Raw genomic sequence first — 18,849 nt, 5'->3', positions numbered from 1 at the left:
CAGAAGATAAACCAAGTGCTTGCTTGGGAGAGTCCACTTGTAGCTTCTGACCTGGTGTGGACAGTATGAACTCACGTTTACTTATATACCCTTTAGGTACTAGTGCAAGGTAATAAATCTGCTGTCTATGAACCTAAGGAGAACAAATGAAACTAATAATAAGATGAGCTCATAATAAATATAAAACGTAGGGTATAAAGGACAGGGTAGACTATTTCCTAAACTGGATATCTCAACCCATTTCAGTGAATAACTGCACAAATAAACTGTTATTCATTTTGAAGGTTAAGCTAAAATAATACCTTTAAAACACTTGAGTAAAGTTTAAATGCAATCTACTATTTACAATAAAGCATTCCCAGTGTTAGACTCAACTCCTTCCCAAATTGATTATATTCTCTTTTGAGCAGAACTAAGTTTCAAGCACCTAATTCAAGAAGAGTCATCCATCTTCCTTTCTGCTAGCCAGACAGCTCGATATTCCAGTTTCTTTAGAAAGTCTAACTTGCCAATTGAATAGATTTTTTTTTCTTTAGCAATACAGGCTCTCTTTGGGTAGTTCCAAGTCTGCTTAGTATTTATCTTGTTTGTGACAGACATTCATTTTGCAAACGAACTCATATATGCATCAGAAATGAGAAAGAAGTATAATTTAAAAGATAAATGCTGTTTTACTAATAATTTTAAAGATCTCTAAATATTAATAAAGATTTTATTTAAAGATTTAGAGATATTTTATACATACTCTAAAGACAAAAAGCAATTGTTGTTACCTGGGAATGTATATTATGATTTCATATTATTTTAATGTATTGGTTTTGCTTTTTTTTTTTTTAATCAGTAATAAATAACTAGATATTATGGTCATGAATCTCATTAGGAATACATCCAGCTACTTCTGTAGAAAATGCTGGTATCTTATGTTTTAAGAAACATCATTCTTCTTACATGACCCTGGAATAATGATACTTCATATTGCAGAGCAAATCAAGCAGAGAAGTGATCAGGAGTTAACCAAGTAACTTCAAATCACAAAATTGTTTGGCATTGATAGATTGAATCCATCAGTGATGTCAATCATAAGACTAGTACAACGTGGCTTTTGCAATGAACTTGGCAAGGGTACATTGTTTTCTGTCCAAACACAACAGCCAAGGAAGAAATGCTGTTTTCAAATCCCTAAGTGATCTAACTCCATATTTTTCACAGCTAAAAATGGACATTTCTGTTGGCATTTATGTTCTTTACTGTCACTGGTTATGAACCAAATGCATCCTGGCAGTGGCTTAAAAAAAAAAAAAAAGAAAAAAGACGACTCAATAAGCAATCACCTTTACTATTAGCACTTTCATTTATAGACTTTATTTGTGCAAGGATATTCCAACTCCTAATGTGATCAGCATTTTCCCAGAGAAGGTGAAAAGACCACCTTTGAATTTTTGATCAAGTACAAAATGCACAACAGAAGTCATATAACCTCTGTGGTGCTTCAGGTGTAAAACTGCCCTGTGTAACGGTTGGAGTCTAGTATTGCAGCTCCCAAGAATTGAAACACAGCTGTGCAACAGTACTCAGCCAACTGTGGCGTTACAATAAGAGTGTTGTAATTAAGGCAGGGGTGGAACTTCAACTTTGAACAAGTATTTTTTCATTGCTGATACCATTCTTCCAAAAGCTTCTGTCAGGTTTAAAATTTCTCACATTGTTCTGCCATGTTCAAATGTCAATAAAAAACATTTCTGATCTGCCAGGAATTACAATGATATTTGACTTAGATCACCAGAACAGTTTTTTTGTTTGTTTGTTTTGTTTTGTTTTGTTGTTGTTTTGAGGAATGGTCCAGAGACATCAAAGATTACAACAGTGGTGTGTGAATGTACAAAACTGAAACTGTCACATCTTAACAATGCTCACTTGGGGTAAGCTTGAGGGTAGGACTTAGAAACTCGGAGGTAAGCACAAACTGAGACAATTCAACAGAATTCAACTTCTGGTTGACCAGTCTTTTCTCATACTTTAATGAATCTGCTTGGTAGAGTACCATGGGGCAAAGCCCTAGAGGGAAGAGGGGCCCAAAAAAGCCACTTGATATTCAAGGATCACCTCCTCAGGTGCTGAGAAGTGATGCATCCCAACAGAGAGGAAAGAAGGCAATAACAGCAAGAGGCCTACATGGATGAACAAGGAGCTCCTGGCCAAACTCAAACAGAAAAAGGAGGCCTACAGAGAGTGGAAACAAGTACAAACAGGAATCAGATTAGGAAAGACAAAGCCCTTTTAGAATTACATTTGGCCAGGGACATAAAGGGCAACAAGAAAGGCTTCTGTAGGTACATCTGTAAAAATAGGAAGAATGGCAAAATTGTGGGCCCTCCCTGGAAGGAAATGCGAGATCTGGTCACCTGGAATATGGACAAGGCTGAAGTACTCAATGACTTTTTTGCCTCAGCTTTCACCAGCAAGAACTCCAGCCACATAGCCTGGGCTCCAGATGGCAAAGGAAGGACCAGGGAGAATGAAGAAAAACACACTTTAGGAGAAGATCAGGTTTGAGACCATCTAAGGAACCTGAAGGTTCACAAGTCCATGGGACCTGAAGAGATACACCTGTGGGTCTTGAAGGAATTGGTGGACACAGTGGGACCGAGTGCACCCTCAGCAAGTTTGTCGATGACGCTGAGCTCTGTGGTGTGGTTGACACACCACAGAGAAGGGAAGGGATGCCATCCAGAGGGACCTGGGCAGGCTCCAGAGTTGGGCCTGTGTAAGTCTTGTGAGGCTCAACAAAGCCAAGTGCAAGGTCCTGCACCTGGGATGGGACAATCCCAAGCCCAAATCCAGGCTGGGCGGAGAATGGACTGAGAGCAGCCCTGAGGAGAAGGACCTGGGGGAGTTGGTGCATGAGAAGCTCGACAAGAGCCAGCAACATGTGCTTGCAGCCCAGAAAGCCACCCGTACCCTGGGCTGCACCAACAGCAGCGTGGGCAGCAGGGCGAGGGAGGGGACTGTCCCCCTCTGTTCCACTCATGTGAGACCCCACCTGGAGCCTGCATTCAGCTCTGGGGCCCCAGCACAAGACAGATGTGGAAGTATTAGAATGAGTCCAGAGGAGGGCCAAGAAGATGATCAAAGGGCTGGAGAACCTCTGCTATGGAGCCAGGCTGAGGGAGCTGGGTGTGTTCGGCCTGGAGAGGAGAAGGCTGTGGGCCTAGAAGCCTGGGCTGGGGGCAGGGGGCCCAGTCCATGGAGGGGGGCTTTAAGGGCCCTTCCAACCCAAACCATGCTGTGATTCTGTGAAACAGGAAGAAGTTCAGTAGGAAGCAATTCAAGGTCGTTCATTTGGGGAGTAAAAATAATTTCAGGTGGAATTTAGAAGGGATGGAGAAGGAGGAGCGGAGTTCAAGTGCACAAGTGGTATTGCATGATGACTGTGAGTCACTAATGAGATACAAGGCTAAAAAAGGTAAATGAATCTTAGGAGCTCTGTCAAACATGACCAAAGATGTAATAATGTGCAGTTAGACCTCATTAGCTTGAGAAGTGATATGGATGCAGGGTGAGGAAAGAGCCTTTTAAACTGAAAACTTGGGCTGGTGAAAGAACAAAAGGTTTAACATTGATTATGGCTACATTAAAGCTAGACGTCAGAGTAAGCTTTCTGTACCCTAGGGCACTGGGATCCCAGAACAACCTTCTAATCAGAAAAAGGAGAGCAAAACGAATAATTACGTTGCTGGGTGAGTAGCTCAGTCTATAGAAGCAATTATCTGATGTGATCTTGCAGTAAGCCTAACGAGCCAGGAAGGAGTCCTGCTCAGTTCCAATCCCTAATGCCTGGAGCTGGGTTTTGTATTGGAGAAACACATCCCCTGTGTGGGGACATATCCCCTGTTTCCTCTGTGTGCCTTAAAGACCTGCCCAGTTATTCTGCAGGGACAGTGATGCTCTCTTTCCCTTTGTTATCTATTCTCTCGAAAGCCTAGGGCTCATCCTGAGCTCTACAAAAGGTTCACCTGCAGCACACAAACAATTATGCTGGTAAAACCAAGGCTTAGAAATATGTAGATACCCATGTCACTGTGTATATAGCCATTTCTACGCCTTTCATGTTTAAGATATATTATTGTGCCTAAGTTTTAAAGAGTACTGTATTATGATTTTAAAATATTGCTTGAAGTATGTCAGCAATTATGGTTCCAATCTTCAAAAATTTTGCCTTGAATAACTTTGATTTTACACATTTTATGCCTTAGGTCTATTTTTCTTTTTTTAAAGTAAAGACAATTTGTCTTTCTTGCTGCACTCACATGCCTGCCTTTTCAATGGCATCACCTCCATTTGCATGTGAAGGCTGAAAAATATTAGCATTCTACAAAAAAAAAAAAAGAGAGAGATTTAGAGAAGCATATAATCCTTCTGTTTGATGGTAAAACAATGATGCCGAACATGTTCAAAAATATCTGTTTTTATTCTTATCCAGGACCCATTGCTTGATGATGTGGAGTAAGTGCTTCATGCTGCTTGAAGCAAGCAGCAAAATTATCCCACGCCTCACCCCTCACACACAGGAAGAAAAAATAGACCCGTGATCCAGCAGAAACTTATAATGTCACACACGGTTGTATCACCTGCTCTAGGAAACAACATGGGCATTTCATTTAATATTGGAATGAGGTTACTGAAAACAAAACCAACTATAAAACTGCCACCTGTTACATGTGTTGCACTGAGTACAGTAATCAACTCAGTGACCCTGCCAAGAAGTTGTAGATTTGCAGAAAGGAAAAATTTAAACTTAATATTGCTTGATACAAGTGAATTGCATTGTGGATTGGTGTTTTTTTTTGTTAGCACTGAAGGTTGAACTCATCCTGTTTGTTGATTAAAAGGTAAGAGTAAAGACAAGGTAGTTTTGCTGAACTGGAACATGTGGCTTTCCTGGTATGGCAGGTTAATTTGTAGTTATTATAATATAACCAAGGTGATACAGCACGGAAAGTTATTCCTTAGCATCATAGCCAGGGAGGTTAAGAAATGGCTGCAAACTGAACAGGCAAGGTAGATAGAATAACCTGTGAAAAGCATATATAAGGAAGTTTTTATTTAGAACTTAACTCAGGGTGATATTTTGGGAGAACACGGCACATTTTTTTTTTTTTTGTGATTAATTTGGTTAGGAACAAAGAAATGTGCTTTTAGATTTCTCTTTCTGTTTATATGATCTAGGAATGTAGTAACTTCAGAATGATTGTTTAGAATGAAATGGATATAAGAAAAGGAAGGGTTACCTAGACTGCAACTAATTTGACACGTACCGTGTCATTAGCTATGAAATAAAATTTTCCATGACACTTTCTATCTTTCCTTTTGGAGGAAGTTAATTATATTTAAAGATGATAAACACCAATCTGATTTTCTTACAGTGTTTTTTTTAAACCAAGTGGCTTTAAGTATTTATAAAATACATCTGGAAGAACCAGTTTAGAAAACATATGAAACCTTTCCAGAATTCATTCTAAGCACCAATCTAATTTAATTTAACAAAATAGAAAACTGAATACAAGCTGTCTGTATCACTAATCCTGTTTGTGAAATTTTCTTAACAAACCCTGAAATGTGTATTATAATCCCTTTAAATTTGATTTCTGTTTTAAAGGCATTCTATGCAATCAATAGAAAAGCTGGCATTCACTTCAAATAAAAACTTTAGCAGGTTCTTGAAATCATAATTTCTTACATTTTAAAATACAGCAAAAATCTTTCCACTGATGTCTGTGGAGCAACACTCACTGGGGTCAATGGCCAGCTGAATCAGTCTGCAAAAAATCAACCCCTTTGAATAACATTTCATTACTATTCTATTTCAATAAAACCCTTTATGAGGCTACAAGTTCCATACAGATGGTACTAATTATGTCTTGTTGTTTTTAAGATGTTTTTTTCTTCTAGATTTATTTGTCCACATATCAGCAAAACACAGAACACTGTTATATATAATGTCTGCTCATTTAAGCATAAAATCATATTAGAACAAGTAATTCTTTAATTATTGCATACGCTATATCACTGGTAATACAATTTAGGGGAAAAAAAAAGTTAAGCAAGCAGCAGCTAGTTATTAATAAATCACAGGGTCTTGTGTCACATACACCCTGGTACAGAACAAGTGCCCAGTGACACTACTTAAAAGCTGCTTGGGAACACAGAAAGCAGCTAACCTTTCTATGCCGTATGTGTGTGCTTATTTTCAAGGATTGAACGCGTTTGGAGTAAAGCAAGAGCTCTGTCGTTGGCTGAACTGAGAACCGGGCGCATTGGCTGCTAACAGTGGTGGTAAATCTGGGGATTAAAATTGATCTTCTGATGTAAGACAGAAATCAATAACTGTCATAATCAGCGACAGTTAATTACAAGTTAAAAGCTATGGTGGCTCTTAAGCATGTAAAGAGTAGTGTGAGCAGGAAGGGACAATATCACCCAAATGTATGACTTTTTCCCCACCTGTCACAGCTGGTGGCTTGGTGCTTTCTCCTGTGAAGAGGAACTGCCCCAAGAGCACATGGACAGGAGGGAAATTAAGTTAACCTGAAGAGAAGTCACTGTTACCAGCTAAGCACTGGTTTGCCTGCCACAGCAGGCTCTTCGTGTCCCCGCGGGATTTCTGGACGTTACCAAGGCTTTACTGGCATGGTCTCACAAAGCACACAACAAGAAGGTCCTACGTGCAGGTCTTTGAAGAGATCTCTATGGTAAGGTAACCTTTGAATATCTGCTCTGTGGCTTTTCTGATTATCCTGTGACTACACAGGACTTGGATGGAAGCAACATTCACTGGAACAGGCTGCCCAGAGAGGCTGTGGATGCCCCCATCCCTGGAGGTGTTCAGGACAAGGTTAGATGAGGCCCTGAGCAACCTGTTCTAGTGGGTGGCATCTCTGCCCATGACAGGGGGTTGGAACCCCATGGTCTTTGAGGTCCCTTCCAACCCAAACCATTCCTTGATTCTATGATCTCAGTCCTGTACAGGAGACACTGAGTTACTGAGTGCTTCATTCAATTGTGCGTGTTCTGTTTATATTTTCTCCACATCTCATATTTTATATGCTTTCTAGAGATGTGTAATATATGTAGAATTTGTAATTATTTTATAATTTGCTCTTATTTCTCACTGTCCAGCTCTATTTCAGCTGGACATACATTAATTTTGGTCATGTCGAGTCTGTTTTGCCTGAGACAGTAACTGGTAAGTGATTTCCTTGTCTTTATCTCAACCCACAGCTTATTTTATCCCTCTGTCCTGCTGACAGCTGACCTGCCAGCCAAGCTCAGCTCACCATGGTTGAGTAGTGTTTGTGGAGCACATCCAGCTTATAGAACGTGTGTTGCTGAGAGCAAAAAATAAAAAATAATAAAAGAAAATAATAAAAAAAGCCTACAGTTTTCCAGAAGTAGGGTGGATATTGTTAACACATTATATCAGTGCTTTCAAAGCCTGACTAAAGTAATTCTGATGTTTATGGAGTTAGCATTAAGTAGTTTGGTGTCTAATGCTGTGAAATAACCCTGTAGATGAGCAATAAGAGCACATCCATACTGAACGCAAGGGCCTGAATGTGGACTTTTCAGTTTGGTTGTGCACACTGAAATCGAAGGTGGTCAGAGAAATGCAACAAACTGGTCTGGGAAACAAACATCACTAGTGCTGTGTTCCTTTGCAACAGTCTTACACAGGTCAGGGTGCAAAAGATTTGACAGGTTATGTGCCAGACTAAATGGTCTAAGATTTCAAATGGTCTTGGGATAAAATTGGAGAGCGGTACTTGTCATAATAGGGCTATGGAATTAAATATGAATGCAGCGTATGGCAATCAATTAGTGGCAGTGACAAAAATACTATTTCCTCAGTTACAGTGAGAGTGGATGATGCAGCAAAGCAGAAGTAGAAGGCTGATGCAAGAGTAGGAGAAGGGAAAAAATAACTTCTTTGGCAAAGGTAGGGAAGATGTCACATGAAATGTTTAGAAAAGAGGATGATTTTTATGTGCTTGCTCAACTATAAGAAGTGATGTTAAAAAAGCTGGTCTTGTTTAAAAATCTTATTGATGTGAATTTGAAACTGGTTTGATAGCCACTCTTTAACTGGCAGGATGTAGATTGCTGCTTCATGGGAAATGGAGTGCAATTAGTAACTTCACACAGCTGCAGACAGTAGTCAGCAGTAACTTTGGGGCATTTCTGATTTCAGCTACATGTGAAACAATATTGTAATGTGTAGTAGCCTTGCTGGTACAAAATTCCCCATAGGTCTGTCTCCACACAATAACTGCTTTTTACAGTCAATGCTGTTTCTCTCACATCATCTTTGGCAAGGACCACTTGGGGTTTTCCCTTGCACTGGAGTCTGGGGAATGGTTTGTTTCCTTGGAGCATCTGGAAATTTCATCTGAAAAACTCTTTATGTCAGGGCCTTGGGACCTGACAATGCCTTTGATCTCCTGGTTTTCTGTAGCATGACAGCTTTTGTAGCTCTTGGTCTTTTTGAGGACCTCAGGTATGTCTCCCCACAATGATTTGCAGAGCATTTTTGACCCTTATTTTTGACTATAAGTTAGGTTAAAGGCACATCCTACAAACCATTCTGGATTGAATGTCTGTTAAAAGGTTTCAAGTGGATCCTGTGACTGATAGCCCAGAGAGTCCCAACCAGCCCTGCTTTCCTAAACTTTGAGGAGCATTCAGAATGAGACTTAACAAAACATAAATATTCATATCAATATCTTGGCAAAAAAATAAAAATAATTTAAAAATCTAGAACAAACCAAAACTGTTGTTCTCTTCTGTCACAGAAAGAAAACATTCTTACAACCATCTGCAGTCATAAACTTTCAGTTTATTTTACTTGTATTAATATGCCCACAGATGTGATGTACGTAAATGAAGTAAATATTGATTTATAAACTTTTCAGAGTTTTCATTATATGGAGAACCATTATGCAGTTAATATGTGCTAAGAATGATAATTTACTTAATCTGCAGATTATTTTGAGTTGAGCAGAGACAAAAAGCAATGTAAGATCCTGCCCACTTGTTGCTTTCTTTACATATCTCACTAGTAAGGTTCGCGGTTTGGAGCCCAGGGATGTTCATGGTTTGACTGATACCTACAGTTTCTTTTTACCTTGTCTGATTGACAGTGTTAGACAACATGAGATGCAATGGTTTGTACTGACCAACTCTGAGATAGCTATCCTAATGTCTTCAGTTTAGACTTCCCCCCCTTACCAACTCCCTGTCAATAATATGGCATCAGCTTCCATGAATTTAGTTATTCTTTATCTGATTTATAGTGTGTAAAATTGTAAAAACTGCCCCAACACAGTTGGGGTGCAGTGAACTGAAGATCAAGAGCTGGAATGAGGAAGGAAGGCAGGGACTTAGTAAACTATCTTTATGGAATCAAAACTCTTTTTTGGTTTTGATTCTATAACACAACAACAGCCTCCTTGATAACCTCATAACATACCTCTTTTAACTCTGCTGATTTTATATAATTAATCCGTGTTCTGTATTTTAAATAAACATCTTGCAACTACAGCAACCGGTAGTCTATGAACTATTTTGAAGCAAGTTAGGTCAAAGACTGTCTCATCTTGTCTAACTCAAGTGCATAGATAGGTTATTTTTGTTAATTTTAGTATTTTCTTCATTGCAAGCTTCATACAAAACTAATTTTGTTTGATATAAGTCCTCAGCCTTTGACTTCAGATGTGGATGAGGGGTAGGGCAGAGGCAGTGAATGTTCTGCAGCCCCATTCTGCATTTTTCTTCCTGTGGGGTGAGTTATTTTAGCCACTGGTGAAGTACTGCTCTTCCGTGTGTGTTTACTTAGCGCTTAATCCGGATTAACAAACTAGACAGCTTTGTGTTTCCTCTTGAAGGAAACTCTAATAGGCTTGGTGGCACAGTAAGAGAGGGGAGATAAATATTTGTAGAGCTAAGTACAGAACACAGGTAATCATGCCAGCACATAGCCCCTAACTATATGACAAGGCTTCAAAGGTGACAAATCCAGGAGGAACTCAAGATTAGCTCAGAAACTTGGAATGCAAAGAATGACCAAAAAAAGCAATTCAGAGAGTATGAGCAAAAAGAGCATAGTTGTGTAGGGTTGTTGAGAACTCAATAGGAAGCACAGCTGTGGACTTACTCAAGGCCTGTTTTATAGGGGGGCACTCAGCAGTGGGGACACTCGGATTCCTTTTCGTGACATAGTGCCATAGGTTGATGATGGGAAGCATAGCCTGATGATTGTCAAAGTTGATCAATTACAGAAAATAAATAAACCAAAAAGAAAAAAGAAAAAAAAGAAAAAATCTTTTTTTGAGCAAGGGACCTTTGGGATAAAAAGGATAGGATTTAGTCAAACAAGGGTGGTGGAACAAGAGGCTTCATGTTCCTTTCTATCTCATAGGTATCAGCTCAGCAGTTTGGCAGTTTGTGGTGGAGATATCTCTCTTGCTAGTTCTTTAAATCATTACCAGATATGCTTTCAATTCTAGGTTTATAAAGAAACTGATGTGAGTTTAGGATACTTAACCTTTGCTGATTCTACAATTCTTTTTTCTTTATTTAATCCTCAGGGTTGAATATACTCATGTCAGATGTTGGACTCTGAAAATTGCCTGTTAAAATAACGCACCCAATAATTTTAGTTTGTTTTTCTCTAATATACCTTAAGTAAAAGACATTTAATGTTAGTAAATTTAATAGTGTACCTTCACAGGAAAGCAAATGGATTGATGGATTATCTAAATTGTGGCAATTGTTTAAAAGGTCATAAATTATAGCATTTAGAGACATACCATTTTATTTGTCTGGGTGCCTTTCATTAACATAGACCAAATATGTTCTGTGTAGCTAGCAAAACTAAAACACTGCATTTAAGAACTTTTAGAAATTATTCAGTAGCTTTGGGTAAATGTGATACAGTGTGAGACTGCATGTGCTGTGGTGTAAGGAGGGTACTTATGGTGGTTCGTGGCAAAGGGAAGCTACTGCGGTGGCCTTTCCCGAGGGTGTTTTGTTTCTCCGTTTTACCCAGCTATGTCTAAGTGAAGTAGTAAAAGTCCAGATAGATTCTGATGCAGTTCGTTTCAGCATCTTCATGAAGGCAATGATTGTTACTTAACCCAGGTCATTGTATCCATCGTCCTGGTCCCTAAAGAACCAATATAACCTGTATTTCTTCTGTATGGAATTTGTGTTTTCTAGTGACTTGACTTTGTAGCCCACAGATAAATATACTTGAAGCTTAAAAACTCCTTCTCTTACTCTTTTTTTTTTTTTATGGTCTCTCACCCGTAAGCAAACAAACATCTATCATGGACAGCACCCACAGAGGATAATATAACATAGCCTTAGATAAAATAACCTTTGTACAAAGTACCGATCTGTTTACTACAGAAGCAGACAATCTAATAAAGTCTATCTTATGTTGAACAACTGGCCAGATATTTTTTCTTCATTAAGAAGGCGGTAAACACTCTTGTTCCTTTTATCATGTGTTCCGGGGTAGTGGTGTGCAATATGAAACATTTCAGTGGAGTTCTTGGAAACCTGCAACTCTAAATAAATGGCTTCTTATCTTCCTCATTTGTAATGCTGCAGCAGTTCTAAAATAATCATATATTTAACAGGCGCTTACTGTACTTCTAAATGCAGATATGGAAGCTACTAGCTATGTATTTGATTGATACTGATATTTTTGCAACAACTTTTATGTGAAATGGTAGAGATTATTAAGGAATTATAAATTTTATTAAAACAGACAAGGGAAAAAAGCAACTTTGAGGGAATTGCATTTAATTCATATGACAAATATTTGCTTTATACTAAAAATGTGTTGTTTGTGGCATAAGAAGTCCACATTTAAGATGTCTTCATCTATTGAAATATTTTTCTTTGAAATATTTACCAAAAAGCTTTCTCAGGTAAATGACGGGCTGTAGGGATGTCACTGACAAATGTTGCATTGCCTCTTTCATGTTTGGTATTCACCAAGGGATCAGCAGCCTTCAGAAGAATTGCTCTTGTAATGCAAGGATAGAATTGTTTTTAACAAATTAAAAATATAGAACAGAGTGGTGTAATAAAAAGTAAAGCAGCACGCAGAGCTTGTCACATATTCTGCTTTGCTACCCAGAGTCTCACATGGAAAAGAGCACACAAAAGAGAGCCAGCCACTGGTTAGCAATGCGTGTAGTAAAGATTATGGTGATTTGGGATTTTGCTAAATTTTCTTTCGGTTCTCCCTTTTTCTTGAATTCTTGGGCTTGTTCTTTATTGGAATAATAAGTTGTTCCAGTTAATACTGTCAGTATTTTTTTTCTACAAGTTTCAGTATCTAGGCCCAATATTTTATGATGTGTATGTGCCTATGTATTACTCTTTGCAAGATTTTATTTTAGAGAGCAGAACAAAAAAAAGATTACTTGATTCAAATGACTAATTTATTCTGCTGTCAGTATTTCCCAATTAAAAAAATGAAAAAAGAAAAATGGAGCCAGCACTATGACTGCAATATTAAAGGGCTAAATGGAAAGTGTAAACACAAATATGAATTTCCAATACCCAATATAGCATATAATGTGAGAAATTAAAAAGGTGACTGCGAAGAAGCAGTGGTATTGCAAAATGCATGTATTTTGAGTCGAGCGAGATTTGCCAAACTTCTTGATACCCTTAGGCTAAACAAAGTTATGAAGCAAGGGTGTCTTTCTACCCAGAGAATCTCTAAATTATGGGTCTGCATTGTCTGTGGAGCCTGCCTAATGTATGGGAAGAGGCACTGCCAGAGGATGATTTCAAAAAAGCAATTAGCAGCTTAGCAAATTCTTGCCCTGGATCTCTGGATAACCTCCTGGAGAGGTCTGGCTCCCCTGACTAAACAGTGATGCTGGCCAGAAGCTTCTCCCGTGGGGACAGTCAACAAAACTGGCTGCCACCAGGGAAATAAATCTGCATGTGTGCGCCTGCAGGCGTGGGGTCCAGCAGCCCACCAAGTACCACTGTGAAAATGCTGAAGTGCATCTCTCTGCCACGATCACACTTGGCCTTTCTCAAATTAAGGTACCACCTGTGTATCCTTTGCAATATTTGGGGGGTTCTCAAAGAAAGATATAACTTTTTTTTTTTCCCTTCATATTTTAATCAGATTTTCAAAGCTAGTTTTATTACTTTTTATTACATTGTTTTTTCCTCTGCAGTTCCAATTAACAAAGAGAATGGGGATTCCTAAAGTAAAGGATCCAATTTCTTTTTGCCTCTTAGCCATTTAGCTATGCAGACTGAAAGGAATAAGAGTTTGACCAGTTTTCTGTAAGTAAAAAAGAATGATGGACTGCTGCATCATGACAGCAATGCTAATTACAGATAGGGTAGGAAAAGGGGTCTTGTCAAATTAGTCTCAGTTGCATGAATTTTAATTTTTCATTTCTGTAGAATAGTATAATGCTGGGAGAGGAGTCCTGCAAGAATATTTGTTTCCATCTGCCACTTGGAAACAAAGCTGAAGCTCTTCAGGAGTGCTTGGGTCGGGACTAATCTCTCAGTGATACTGCAATATTGCTAGGTGGTTTTAATATGTGATTAACCGAATGGAGGATTAGAAAGAACTGTCTTTCATTATCTCTGTTCCCTGTGTACTCCTGCTGTTACATATACATACGTGTATATTACACATATACAGGCCTCAGGTCCTGCTAGGGCCTCTACAAAAATGTGATCACAGTCTGTCATCAATGAAGGGTTTAAATACCAAAAATAAATGTAATAAAATAGAAGTCTGTGCCGCACATTAAAATCACACTAAAATATCCATACTGGTATACATTAAAATTTTTGATTATATGTTATTATTAGAGGTAACATTATAGATTTAATTCTAAAATTATTAAGACAGCAGCAACATAGTACAGACATAGCATCAGTAATTAGCTTTTAGACTTGCTTTTATATATATATATATTCCCTCTTTATATAATTTATGAGGTACATAGATTATTCTGAGGCTCTGGAGATCTTATGATCAATGCAGATAGAGCTAGATGGAGCCTTAGGAGGTCAGGTAGTTCAGCCCCCTGCCCCAGCTGGAGCAATTATATCTAAACCATGCCTGACAGTTAATTAGCAAGCCTGTTCTTAAGCCCTCCTGTGATTGAGATTCCACTCTCCCTTGGCAATTGATTTCGATGCTGAACTATCTTGACAGCTAGAAAGATTTCCCTAATGTCTAAACTGAATTTCCCTTGCTGCAGTTTAACCCTTCTTGTCCTATCCTGTGAAGAATAGTTTTGTTCCTTCTCCTTGACAGCAACCTTTTGCACAATCAAAAACTGCAATCACAGAGAGTTCACATCATTTTATAATTAAAAATAAATAAATAAATAAATCCCAGATTCTCCATTCTTTTCTTGCAGTTCATGCTTTCATGCTTGCTGATTTTCCTCGTGGTGCTCTCTGAATGACCTGGCTCCTCTCCCTGATGACACTGGCCCGCTCTGAAGAACTTCGAGTCGTCGTGGCCGTCCTCGCCTGGCGCTGTGCATGGGGTGGGGATTGCTACAGCCCCGTGCTGAGCTGGGGCGCCCACACGGTCTCTGCAGATCCATGCCTCTACGCCGCATTTCTCTTTGCAGAGCCACTTGCCAGCTTTCTTGGAGCATTTCGATATTATAGATGAAAGGTACTCTGAGAATTGTTGGAGTTTTTCTCTTACAAAACTATAGGTCTGTAATTTACATCGTTTAATGTGACAAGTACAAATCAATCCACACAGCATATATTTTTAAAATGTTCCCGTTTTATTATTTTATATAGCTAGGGCATATTTTAAATCCATTTACTAGGACAAAATGTAGGCAGTTAGACAGTGCCAGTCCTAGCCTCTGATTCTGCCACATGAAAACGTGTGGTAGGTCAAGTCTGTTTAAGTAGGACCTTGACATGGTGAGGCTGATTGCTTTAATAGCACAGTTTCGGTTTGTGGCTTTTCCTCCTGGGCTCTTCGTTGAGACTTGAGGACCTCTCTTTAGCTGTCTATGGAGCTCAGGTTTTATAATGACCTGTTGCAAGCTCATGGAGGGCAGTGGCAATGCATTTCAGTGAGGCTTTTGAGCCCCATCCATTGCTAATTCAGTAAATCAGCTCTGGCACATTTGTTTCATTTGGAATTGAGCAATCCTTGCACAGAGCAGGCAAATAAGTAGCCCTGACATTTTGCTTCTGACATCTGCAGAGATTTCTTAGGATGAAAAAGTAGATTAAAACCGTCTCAGGCCAAAGTGAGGGCTGTCTTTATCACGGAATTTATTTACAATACCTGTTTTTCCAGGTTTGTTATCTATTGTGCTAGCAGGAGGAGTATTCAGACTGTGACCATTAGAGCCCAAACTTCTGATGAGTTGTTCTCAGAAGCTTGTTGTAAACACAGACTGAAGCAGCTGGCCTCAGTGAGCAGGCCATGAGAAGGCAGAATTTTGATGAGAGATGTAGGTTGCTAACGGCTGTGGTGTTTGCATTTTCCAGAGTGATGCAGCTCTTCAAAGAGGTCAGTCAGCATCTGAAGAGTCAGTGTCAGCTAAAGTTCCTCTCAGCATCACTAAAGCCTCTGCTGGCAGTTGTAGACTTTTTGTATATATAACCTAGTTAGACAAATGGACACAGGGAAGGCAGGGAAGAAGAGAGGAAAGGGAAAATAGCAAAAAATCCTATTCCTCGGCGAAATAACAGGGTAAAGCATTGTTTCACTATACATGTAATTTAAATATAAAAAAACAAGCTTTTTTACTTTAAATAGATCGCAGGATATCCTGCTTTATTCATGCATCCAACATGTATTAATGGCAAATACATGAATATATTTTAACCTCAGGGCTTCCCAGTCTATCCTTACACATGTACATTTTCAACACCTCAACATAATTAAGCAACCCGATCACGTAATGCGTAGTGTTGGGAAAAGTATGAGAGGGCATATGGTACTTGTCTCCAGGAGCAGAGCTCTCCATTGCTTTTGTTGTTCTGTATCACCATCTTAATGCTTTTTTAATGGAGTTTTCAGAGGGTGAGCACTGTCAGCCCATTGTCGGCTCCGCTCTGCATAGAGGAATAAGCAGTACATGCTCTGCGGAAACAGGGTAGAAAATTAAAGAAGGATATCATTTAGGTATGGCAGCAAGTTTGCTGATGAAGCGATGGTGCTTTCTGTTCTCAGGCATGACTTCTGCCAGTTTAGCAGTGATGTAGGCTGAAATTATTTTTCATTACATTCATACCAGTCGGGTGGCTTGCAGTGAGGAAATACTTTGGACAAAGTGGTTCCAGAAAAATAGTGAATTAGTTTATAAATAACTGAAATCACTGCATAACTCATGCATCGTTTCGATGATCCCTCTCATTTCTCTATATATTTTCTCACTAGGTTTTCTCTGATAGGAAAATCAGCGCTGACTTCTGAGGCCTCAAGTGCTGTAGAATATTTCACAGGAAGGCCTTATGGAACAAATCTGTTTTTAAATGAAATAATACATCCGTTTTATTTAGTTCCCTGTCCAGCAGATCACTTAAGCTGTTGACTTCTGTTTGACAAGTCACATCTTTAAAGTTCTGCTCAAACTAGTGTGTCTTGCTGGAGTGGTGCCGTATTTGGATGAATAGATCTTTGATAAATGAACTGCTGCTTTGTTGTGGGGTTTTCATTGCTTTTCTTTCTATTGTCTCTGTGTAATAAATCTGCTTGCAATTTTTATTTATTTATTGCTTCCCGAGTGTCATGCCCCTATGTTCATAACAGGGTCTAACAAAATTTTAAAAGCATTTCACATTGCTCATGTGGTAGATACAGGCATGTGGAAGATGGATTTACAGACGCAGGTAAAGGTGAGAATTTCAGGGCACAGCTGTCTCACCAAGAACAATAAGTGATTACGTTTGTTTGATTACAAAGTGAAGAGGCATGAGAGAGCGAATGGATTGCTTTTAATGGCTCCAAGTGATATTTCTGGATGACACTTTAGAATAAGTCACTGCACAAGCTAGCTTTGGTAGCAGAAAATCACAGGTTTATTAAACAAGCCCAACACACATACAGACAGACATATCCATAATTCTAATGCAAGTTGTGACTGGAGAATATAGGAAGACCCCATTGCTGTTGAGTGATAAGTCTGACATGTAATTCACTTGTTTGGGCCATTGTCTGTAGCTGAGATGGCTTTAATCTGAATGTAAAAATGTCTGTCTCAAAGTGCCATCAACTTCACTGCAAGTTGTTGCTGCTGTGTGGCAGAGCAAGAGAGAATACAATTAATTAAAATTTGGATTAGAAGATGAAGCAATGTAAAAGCATTAAACAGGGCTTTATTTACAGACTGTACATCAACTACACAGACAAAACAGGTTTAACCAACGCTAGAATAAATTTATCTGTTCTGAATTTAGCTGTTTAAATGAATTTATCTGTTCTTTTAAAATTATTTAGGACATTATCTACCCGAGATCTGTATAAAAGCATATTGCTCTTATACTAATGAACAGATGGAAATTCCGTGGCTAGGCACCTGCCCCCGCAAAGGAGAGAGGATAGAGGGGAGACAGTAAGTGAAGCAGTGCTGCAGAGCATAGATAACAAACTATTCTGCATGTTCCCTGCAGACAGGAGAGGAAGTGGTGGATTGAAATTGCAACAGGAGAGCTTGGCTTTAGGGAAATTCAAACGATGGGGATAGTAACGCACATGTGTGGGCTGATTAGAGACAGCAGAGGGGATGGAGTGTCTTCAGGCAGGGACCTAGATGAGGTGGTCTCAAGACCAGCTTTCTGTCCTTCTAGTGACAACTCTGGGACGGAATTCCTCGGGTCAGAACTGCTGCAGGACCTATGCAGAGAGCATGCAAGTACGTGCACACGTGTATGAATGTAAGCATAGGTGGGATAGAGCTGAGTTTTAGAAACGAAATTGCATTTATTTGTTTCATAGTATTAAGTTTATGGACTTATTTCATGTTTCTACTATTTACTTGTGTTTATAGTTACATTAAGTAGAGGAGTCTACCCTTCTCCCCCAGAAGACCCCTCTCTCAACAACAAAAAGCTTCTACCATAACTTCAGTGATACATGAAGCTTTAGAAATGCTGCTGGGTTAAGGTTTGGAGACTATTCGCATATGTATGTAGCTCAAATGTGTCATGAGAACAGGCACAGCAATGTGGAAGGCCCCACAGATGTGTTTCAGAGATATCATGGAGTCATGTGGTTGATGCATAAACATGTTCCATGTTTCCTCTCCCATTGATTTTGGTTTCTGTATCGTTTGAAGTACGTAGGCATGTCTTTCCAATGACATCACATATGCTTTCTGCAAGGAAAAATAAAATATGGAAGTTACTTCAGCGAGAAGAAATCTCTGAGGGATATTTTTGTTGATACCTCCTACAATTATGGAAAGGCTATGGGACCAATTCCTAAACTTGACAAGTGTCCAGTTTGTTTTCTGTGATTGTTTGGTCTCACCTAACCTAATTATCATCTAACAGCTGGCCTTGGCAAGTACCTCAGGCCTGTTCAATAATCAATAGAAAAGAAGAGACTCCTCCAGAGGATGGCTTATATCATCCTAAGGTAATTAGCTAAAATTGGTGGGCTGAATCACCTCTGGTGATATTTATCCCTTTCCATCAAATACAGCAAGAGTCCAGATGACTGGCTTAAACTGGTGATTAAAGAGATGAATCCTGCTCTCAGGTGATGTTACAAGAGGTCTGTTTCCTATAGTGTCTAATTTCCCAGCC

At 39.1% G+C, this 18,849-nt stretch overlaps 1 long non-coding RNA gene across 3 annotated transcripts; it reads left to right on the top strand.

Annotated features, from left to right (window-relative positions):
- The first annotated feature begins 670 nt into the window (after positions 1–670).
- LOC136791236 (uncharacterized) lies at positions 671–16,807 on the top strand. Of its 3 annotated transcripts, XR_010832777.1 has the most exons (5): positions 5,891–6,333; positions 6,511–6,749; positions 7,177–7,243; positions 7,906–7,993; positions 14,478–16,807. It is a non-coding gene; the product is annotated as an uncharacterized lncRNA (long non-coding RNA). The 3 variants fall into 3 exon arrangements; XR_010832778.1 differs by adding an exon at positions 671–3,463 and having other exon boundaries at positions 6,253–6,333; positions 6,511–7,993; XR_010832776.1 differs by having other exon boundaries at positions 6,511–7,993.
- Positions 16,808–18,849: the final 2,042 nt, after the last annotated feature.

Source organism: Anser cygnoides, chromosome 7 (genome assembly GCF_040182565.1).
Source record: "Anser cygnoides isolate HZ-2024a breed goose chromosome 7, Taihu_goose_T2T_genome, whole genome shotgun sequence".
Lineage (NCBI taxonomy): Eukaryota > Metazoa > Chordata > Aves > Anseriformes > Anatidae > Anser > Anser cygnoides.
This window is presented reverse-complemented; position numbering and strand designations above follow the sequence as displayed.